We start from the raw sequence: 7,971 nt of genomic DNA, 5'->3' as shown, positions 1-7,971 counted from the left end.
TGGCATCAATGGCTTTTATCCTCTGCCACTCTGCCAGAGCTCCCCCTCTATCGTAATTTATTTGCAAGCGCATTCCCCCCACCACCCACCGCCCACCGCCCACCCCCTCTATATTTGTGTGTGTCTCTAAATGGCTATTTTGGTGCTGGCTTCTCTTTGTTTTTGTGTTGCTTTTGTTGCGTGGAATAACTTAAAACTGATTTAGTTGTTTTGGGATTTACAATATTTTTATGGACTTTTCTGCACGATTTGGCATTCCCAAAAGGGGTCGGGGGGGGGGGCTTACCTTTCTGTGGCAAGCACTTTCTGTCAAGCCGCCAATTGGCATTGAATTGATTAAGCCATAACGCTGCACTTGGCCCCCTTTGGAGGACCTCCTAAGCCCAGCCAGTCGATTGTCTCTGAAGGAGCAGCGCTCCTCAATCCTCCAACCGAAGGTCGTCTATACGTTTTGATTTTAATTAGAAAGAAAAAAAAGGCTGTGCTGATGGGTGGCTAGGGTTGTGCTTTCACACATTTTCGTTGCAGTCAGCAGTTCTGCAGCTCTGCCGCTTGGCAGTTCTGCTTGAGGTGAGTGCCACAGACGAGAACATCAATCAAGGCGACAGGCGGTGGGCGGTGGGCGGCAGGCGGTGGGCGGCAGGCGGAGGCGGTGGGCGGCAGGCGGCAGGCGGAGGCGGCAGGCGGCAGGCGGAGGGCGAAGCTACTTGTCTCAAGGTAGAGGTTTCCCCCGTCCCACACAAAAATGGGGGCAGGGCTGCTGTCCAGTCAGCAGAAAATTCCTTTTGATGTCGCTGCAGAAAATCTGCAGATGAAGGAAAGGACGAAGCCGATGCCGATGCCGCGCGTGTTTATCTATTCGCAGGCCCCTTCTAATCAGCTGATGATGGGGTTGGGGATGGGGATGGGGATGCGGATGGGGCTGATATGATGATGGCGACAATGCCAATGATGAGCGATGGCTCGGTCGTTCGAATGTTGATTTAACCCTTGGGTCCTGCCCGCCTCGTCCTTGTGCGGGGGGGGGGGGGGGGGGGGGCACTTGGACTAATTAGTGCGGCAGCTGAAAATGATCAATGTGGCCGCTGGACATGGGCTTTGGGCCCTAAACAAACGCCTGAGAAAAGGGACCCCTGCCCCCCCCCCTGCCACCGAGGGATTTTTCTGCTAACCCAAACAAATCTCCGGGAGGTCTCTTGTTTCCTTTGGGGGGCTGGAGCGGGAGGGTCAGGTGCGGTCTGCATTTGAAGAAATTGAATTTTCAATTTATGGTTTCACTATCTTCCCACCCCTCCCCCCACCACTCTCTCTCACCCCCCCTGTGGCCATTGTGTAAGCCAAAAATTGTATCACTTGACAAAAACATAAATTTCTCGTTACCCCTTTGGGGGGTGGGGGGTGGGCAGGGGACAACATATGGCCGAGGGCATGCGCTGAGTTTTATGACAGGGCCAGGGGGCAGGGGGCAGGGCCAGGGGGCAGGGTACTACTTCATATTCAAGTCCCGAAAGGCTAATAAAGCATAATTTAATGAAGCATATATGGCAGGCAGTCAGTCGCTGGGCAAGGACTTCCGCTTTGTGTAAACAATAGTTTATAATTCGCACACACACACGCGCACACACACACACAGGCCGAGGCAATAAAAGAAGGCTGGCAAAAAGGGTTCAAACACGACTCGGGTCCGAAATGAGCAGAGGCCGGCACAGTGGCTCGAAATATGACATCATGTGGCCAAGAAGGCGAAGAAACTCCGCCACGAAAGGATATCCCCCGGCATCAGTGTACGGCCATAAGGGTGCAAATGGGAAAGGAAAGCAATGGCGGGTCTGCACTTGGACCTGGATCTGGTTAAAGGCTTAAAGTGTCCTGTGTGTGTGTGTGTGCGAGCCTTGAGCACACGCCTACGTGCCTGAATCATGGCAGAAAGGTCGTGATAAGGCCAGGCCAGGCCAGGGCAGGGCAGGGTAGGGCAGGGCAGGCCAGAGGCAGGTGAGGGCCGAGGCCCCAAGACGAGTGCCGCAATTGAAAACGCCCCAAACAGAGATGCAGGAGGGCACCAGAGCCGTGGTCGGTCCAGAAAGAAGGAACGGACTGGCAGTGGGAACGACCACTGACCAATTTGCATTAAGTATGATTGCACTCGGTCGAGATCTGGCAATTATAGATATGGAATGCGAAAGCCAGGCCCGGCCCGGCTGCTAATGATGATTATGAGGATTCGCGGCTAAAAGAGCAGAGCCTCGGAGTGGGAGAACTCCTGGAAAAAGGACTAAACTCCACCAGGAGATGTTCCCTACGCTGAAAAATGCATCTTCTAGAGCTACCCCGATATCCACAATATAGCATTCCCGAAGCTTGCCCGAGGGTTTCTGCCGAAAGGGTTTCCCACAGCAGAGACGGGAATGCCCTTGATGCACAGAGCCTCTTTGATCAGGCGTGTTCTTCGGGATCTGGACAGATCCCTTTCGGATGGAAAACCCCGGCTTTCCTCGCCACAAGCTGACGTCATGACGCTGTCGGCCACCTCAAAAGCTGCCAACGAATCACGCCAGGGCCTGGCTCTGTGCAGAGACTGATCGACGCTCAGACGGGGGGGCCGGGGTTCGAGTCCCGCCCGGCCCTGAATGACCCCGAATTTGTTTTTTTCCAAGATTCACTCTTCTACCGAGACAATCGGGCTCAATCGGGCTCAATCGGGCTTTTAGTTTAGTTCGGGCTTCGGGGGTACGAGCTCGGACCCCCTCCCTAGCAGCTTACGTAGCGCTTTTGCCGCCCTCATTTCGCCGCCGGGTGTGGCAGGTCGGTCTGAGCTGCCTGCCACACAAGTATGTCCGGTCCCGGGTTCGATTCCCGGTGGAGGCTGCGTAGTTCAAGTAGAAAGTGATAGGGGCAACTAAATACAACATTCGGAAATATAATATAATAACAACAAAACTAGTCAGGAAAATCATTGCAGGGGAAAATATAGGAATGCAACACGAGCTTTAAAATACGATAGGAACCAGAAAGACGACTGTGGAAAAATACAAAAAAATAGAAAAATTGTAACCAGCAAAATAAATCCAAAAAAAAATAGTAAAATAAAAAAAAAAAAAAAAAAAATTTTTGTTTTTTTTTTAAGGTAAATTTTTGCCAATAATTTAAGGGCTGAAAAAGGTATTCCAAAGTGTGACTGAAATTTGTAGAAAATGTAGCGCCATTTCAAGGACTTAAATCTAGAAAATATGAAAGTATGAGATTTTGTGAGGAGAGTGCCTCCAAGCTCTTTGAAATGTTGGATGAAAGGCCCTGAGAGAGAACTCAAAAGACAGCGCTCTCCCGTTCTTAGGCTTAATGGGTTTGGAAAGCGATTCCTTGAGGAGATTCCTGTAGTCCCTGACTTTAAAAACCTTTCCTCGTGCTGCCTTTAAGCGGGCCAGCAAACCAGTTGAAATTCGAAATTTCCCTATTCATTTCTCTGTCATCATGATCTCTCAACTCTGGAGCACACACACACACGCACACCTGATGGACCCAAGCCGCTAACCCAATCTGTCCAATGTCACTCGCCTCACCTGTCCCGGTGACCTCGGTGACAAAAAAAAAAAAAAAAAAGGTACCCTCGGTCTCGAAATCGTTTTTTCTTGCGGCATTTAATTTGGCCGCCCACACACACGGTGGGGGTGGGGGTGTGTGGGGGGGGGGGGGGTCCGTCCGATCAAAGTTGGTCATAAAAAGCAGAAGCGGAAAAAGGGGAAAACCCCAAAAAAAAAAAAAAAAAAAAAAAAGGGAACACACACAGAAACCAGCCGCAAAACGAGCAGCGACACAATATGCTAAAGCCGACGCCCCAGTCCCCGCCCCCCCCCCCCCCCCCACACACCGCACACACCACACACCGCTGGGCACCGCTGGGCCTCCTTCTGACCGGTCTGCCCTTTACATTTTAAATTTTATTATTTTTTATCGCCATGGACATTTTTTTTGTTTTGTTTTTATTTAATACCCAGTAATCGGACGGCCGCAGGGTGTGCTGTTTCGGTGGAAATGGATGTTCATAAATGGAGTTTCGGTGTAGACCGCTTAGAGTAGTGGGTATCGCATGGTGGGAGTTCTGGGTGGGATTTTTGCCTCGCTTCATGCACGCCTAACCCTTTCGCCTGGCTGGCTCGCTGACTGACTGGGCCCGGACCGGCTGAGAACAGCAAAATATGCTTTTTCCAGCAACACCTTGCGGAACAGAGCGCCCCGGCCCCACCCCGCCGACCACCCTTGAAGCCGGTTTATTGCCGCCTTTTGTCTTTGGTTATGTCCTTTTCTTTTCTGTTCCTTTCCTTTCTTATTTTTCGGACACCTTTTCGACTTACTGGCCACATTGTGTGTGTGTGTGTGTGTCTGTGCGGGAAAGATGGAGAGGGTTGGTTGGTTTTCCTTTAACTTCCGCTTCTCTCTTTGTCTTTCCTTGAGTCGAGCAGCCCGCCGCGTTGACAGGTAACTCAGATTACCTGAAAAAGTTAAACAACTCGAATAAATTCATGCATGAGTGTGCCCAGGAAAAGGAGTGCGGGAGTGCGGGAGTGCGGCAGGTGTAATATTTACTTAATTACCACGAAGAGATAAGAACAACATTGATGAATTGGCTCTATCCATGAGGGGGTCTGTCATGTGTATTTCTGCCATCAAAAAGGATTACTTAAAGCCTTTAAAGTTGGAGAGCCTAAGCCCTTGGCTTCTCATATTTCAACAGATATTTGTTGTTATTTATTGGCTTGTGATGCTGGAAATATTAAGTATACGACATAGATGATTTCTAATTGGTTTATAATTATTTTTATTGGATGAAAAAGATACTCGTTTTGGCATTAAAAATTAAGCGACGAATAATTCAAGGTAAAAATTGTGTTTTTTTATATTTATTTATTATTTGAAGGTTTTAAAAGTTTCAAAATTCAAAACCCGATCTCTGAAGCCAAGCCACATTTGTATAGAGGTACTATATACGATTTGTGGTGAAAATGGATGTGTGTAGCGGCCAGAAGGAAGCGTTTCCGACCCCATAAAGTATATACATATATTCTTGATCAGCTTCAATAGCCGACTCGATTGAGCCATGTCCGTCCCCATGAGCGCCTAGTGCTCAGAGACTATAAGAGCCAGAGCAATATCCTGACTTCTGTGATATGTCTCAGCCCCACCCCCTTCCGAACAACCCCTTTTGAAGATACAGAAAAAAGAAAAACCCACAATCATAGAGAGTGACCATATCTACCAGATAGCCGAATCTGGTTCAGATCGGATCATTTTTATAGCCAAAAGGAACAAATTAATTCTCGGTCGCCACGCAGCGCCCGAAGACACGCTCAGACGCGTTTTCTGTCTCTATCGCACGCAATCTTTTTCGTGTCGCTCTTTGTAAGCGTCGTCTGCGAAGCGTCACACGATGGGTAACCAGAGACTTCGGCTCTGGCGTCGGTCTCTGACGCGTCATCACGAGCCAAACGCAGTGGGAACATCTGTGCATGTGTTAGTGCACACGCAAAGTGCTTCGACAGAAATGTGTGGTTTGCTTGATTTTCTTCGTTTTTCGTTCTTCGTTTTCAGAGATCTGATGAATTCAATTTCTGTTTTCTGTTGTGCCGCCAGCATGCTTGAGTGTATGGGTACACACGCATTCTCACGTTTTTGCGTGTGTTGAGTGTTTCGTATTGCTGGCCGCTAGAACTCAAATTTGTGTTTACCGCCGCAAAATAAATGAGGAACGGGCTAGGGGGCGGGGGCATGGTGGGATATCAAATAAAAGCTGTTATTTGTTTGATTTTACAATAATATAATTACACATTTATTTCCTTATTTTAAACAGATTGATTATAAATTATAAAAATTATGTAAACGCCGTCGGCTCTCGACTTTTTTGTTTATTTTTGCAAAAAGAAATCAAAGAAAATGTATATGTATATACAGTATATATGTACATATATGTATGTGTATTCAACAAAACGAGAGAAAAGCCAATTTCTGAGCTCATTTCCCTTTGGGAAGCGATATCTCCGGAGATCCTTCAAAATTTAGTGGATTCTCTAACACGGTGACTACAAAAAGTTATTGAAGCTAAAGGAGGATATATATTTTATTCAATTTTGCTTAAGTCATTATTTTTTGTAAAGTTTAAATTTTTTTATTTTATATTAAACAATCTTGTCAAAATACCTGTGAAATTACTTATTAATTAAAATCTTTTTAAGTTTGAATGAAAATATATTTGTTGCCATATTTTTAAGTTTCTATTAGTAATATATTTAAAAGAAATATAACTCGAAGATTCTTAATAAAGTCACTAAAAAGTTATGCTAAAAATACTTCGTCAAATTAATTATTCCGACTAGTGGACATATTTCAAATCTCTTGTCCATCGGGCGCTTGCCGACGGCAATGTGCAAAGCAAAAATGTAGATGCCTGTCGCACCATAAATACTCTAATGGACAATACCCATAAATTAAAGCATAAACTAAAAAAAAAAAAAATAATAATAATAATAACAATATTCATCAAAGTAGATTGAGGAAAAAAATTTAATTGACATAAATAAAATTTCCGTTCTTAAAAAATGCTGCACTCAAATACGATATTCACATTGAAAAATTGTTTATTTTGGATGTGGTCCTCAGTTAGAGTGTCCTTATTACGAGAAAGAAATTTGGGTCGTGGTAAGTCCTTTTCAGAGGACAAAAAATCGACAAAAAAAGCCTCGAAGGAAGTTGGCCCATCGATAATGAAAATAAGTGATCAAATTTGTAAAACTAGGTGTGTTCTGAGTGATTTCATAAAGAACGGGTCAAGTTATGGCAAAAACATAAAAAAACCGAACCAAAATTGCTACTTTCGAGACCGCTATGAGATCTCATCTGCGAGCCGCATCTTAAAAACACGACTAAAACTCTATTTAAAAATCCAAAACTGTACTTTAAGCTAGTGCTAAAATAATAGAATATGTTTTTTCGAAGACTCCACACCATAAGGGACTGTAATTAATAAAAAAAAAAACACCTCAACTTTGTTGCATACTTGATGAAAAATCAACTGGTCCACGACGTTTTAGGATCTTGCTCACCACCCTGCTGTGAAAACGATCCCATTGTAATTCTTCTTTACTCCTCACTTCCTGTATTTCCTTGAGTCCTCATAAATATAAAAAGAAACCCTTATGCCCCTTCAAATTTACAACTTTATTCCTTTGAAAATGCAAAGTACGTGAGAATGCGTGTGTACCCATACACTCAAGCATGCTGGCGGCACAACAGAAAACAGAAATTGAATTCATCAGATCTCTGAAAACGAAGAACGAAAAACGAAGAAAATCAAGCAAACCACACATTTCTGTCGAAGCACATTGCGTGTGCACTAACACATGCACAGATGTTCCCACTGCGTTTGGCTCGTGATGACGCGTCAGAGACCGACGCCAGAGCCGAAGTCTCTGGTTACCCATCGTGTGACGCTTCGCAGACGACGCTTACAAAGAGCGACACGAAAAAGATTGCGTGCGATAGAGACAGAAAACGCGTCTGAGCGTGTCTTCGGGCGCTGCGTGGCGACCGAGAATTAATTTGTTCCTTTTGGCTATAAAAATGATCCGATCTGAACCAGATTCGGCTATCTGGTAGATATGGTCACTCTCTATGATTGTGGGTTTTTCTTTTTTCTGTATCTTCAAAAGGGGTTGTTCGGAAGGGGGTGGGGCTGAGACATATCACAGAAGTCAGGATATTGCTCTGGCTCTTATAGTCTCTGAGCACTGGGCGCTCATGGGGACGGACATGGCTCAATCGAGTCGGCTATTGAAGCTGATCAAGAATATATGTATATACTTTATGGGGTCGGAAACACTGCCTTCTGGCCGTTACACACATCCATTTTCCCCACAAATCTAATATAGTAGTACCTCCATACTGATTTCCAGTATCGGGTGCCCTTCTATGGTTAAATGTCGA

The sequence above is a fragment of the Drosophila persimilis genome, unplaced genomic scaffold (genome assembly GCF_003286085.1).
Source record: "Drosophila persimilis strain 14011-0111.01,24,50 unplaced genomic scaffold, DperRS2 tig00000663-arrow-arrow-pilon, whole genome shotgun sequence".
Taxonomy (NCBI): Eukaryota; Metazoa; Arthropoda; class Insecta; order Diptera; family Drosophilidae; genus Drosophila; species Drosophila persimilis.
Note: the sequence above shows the minus strand (reverse complement) of the source record.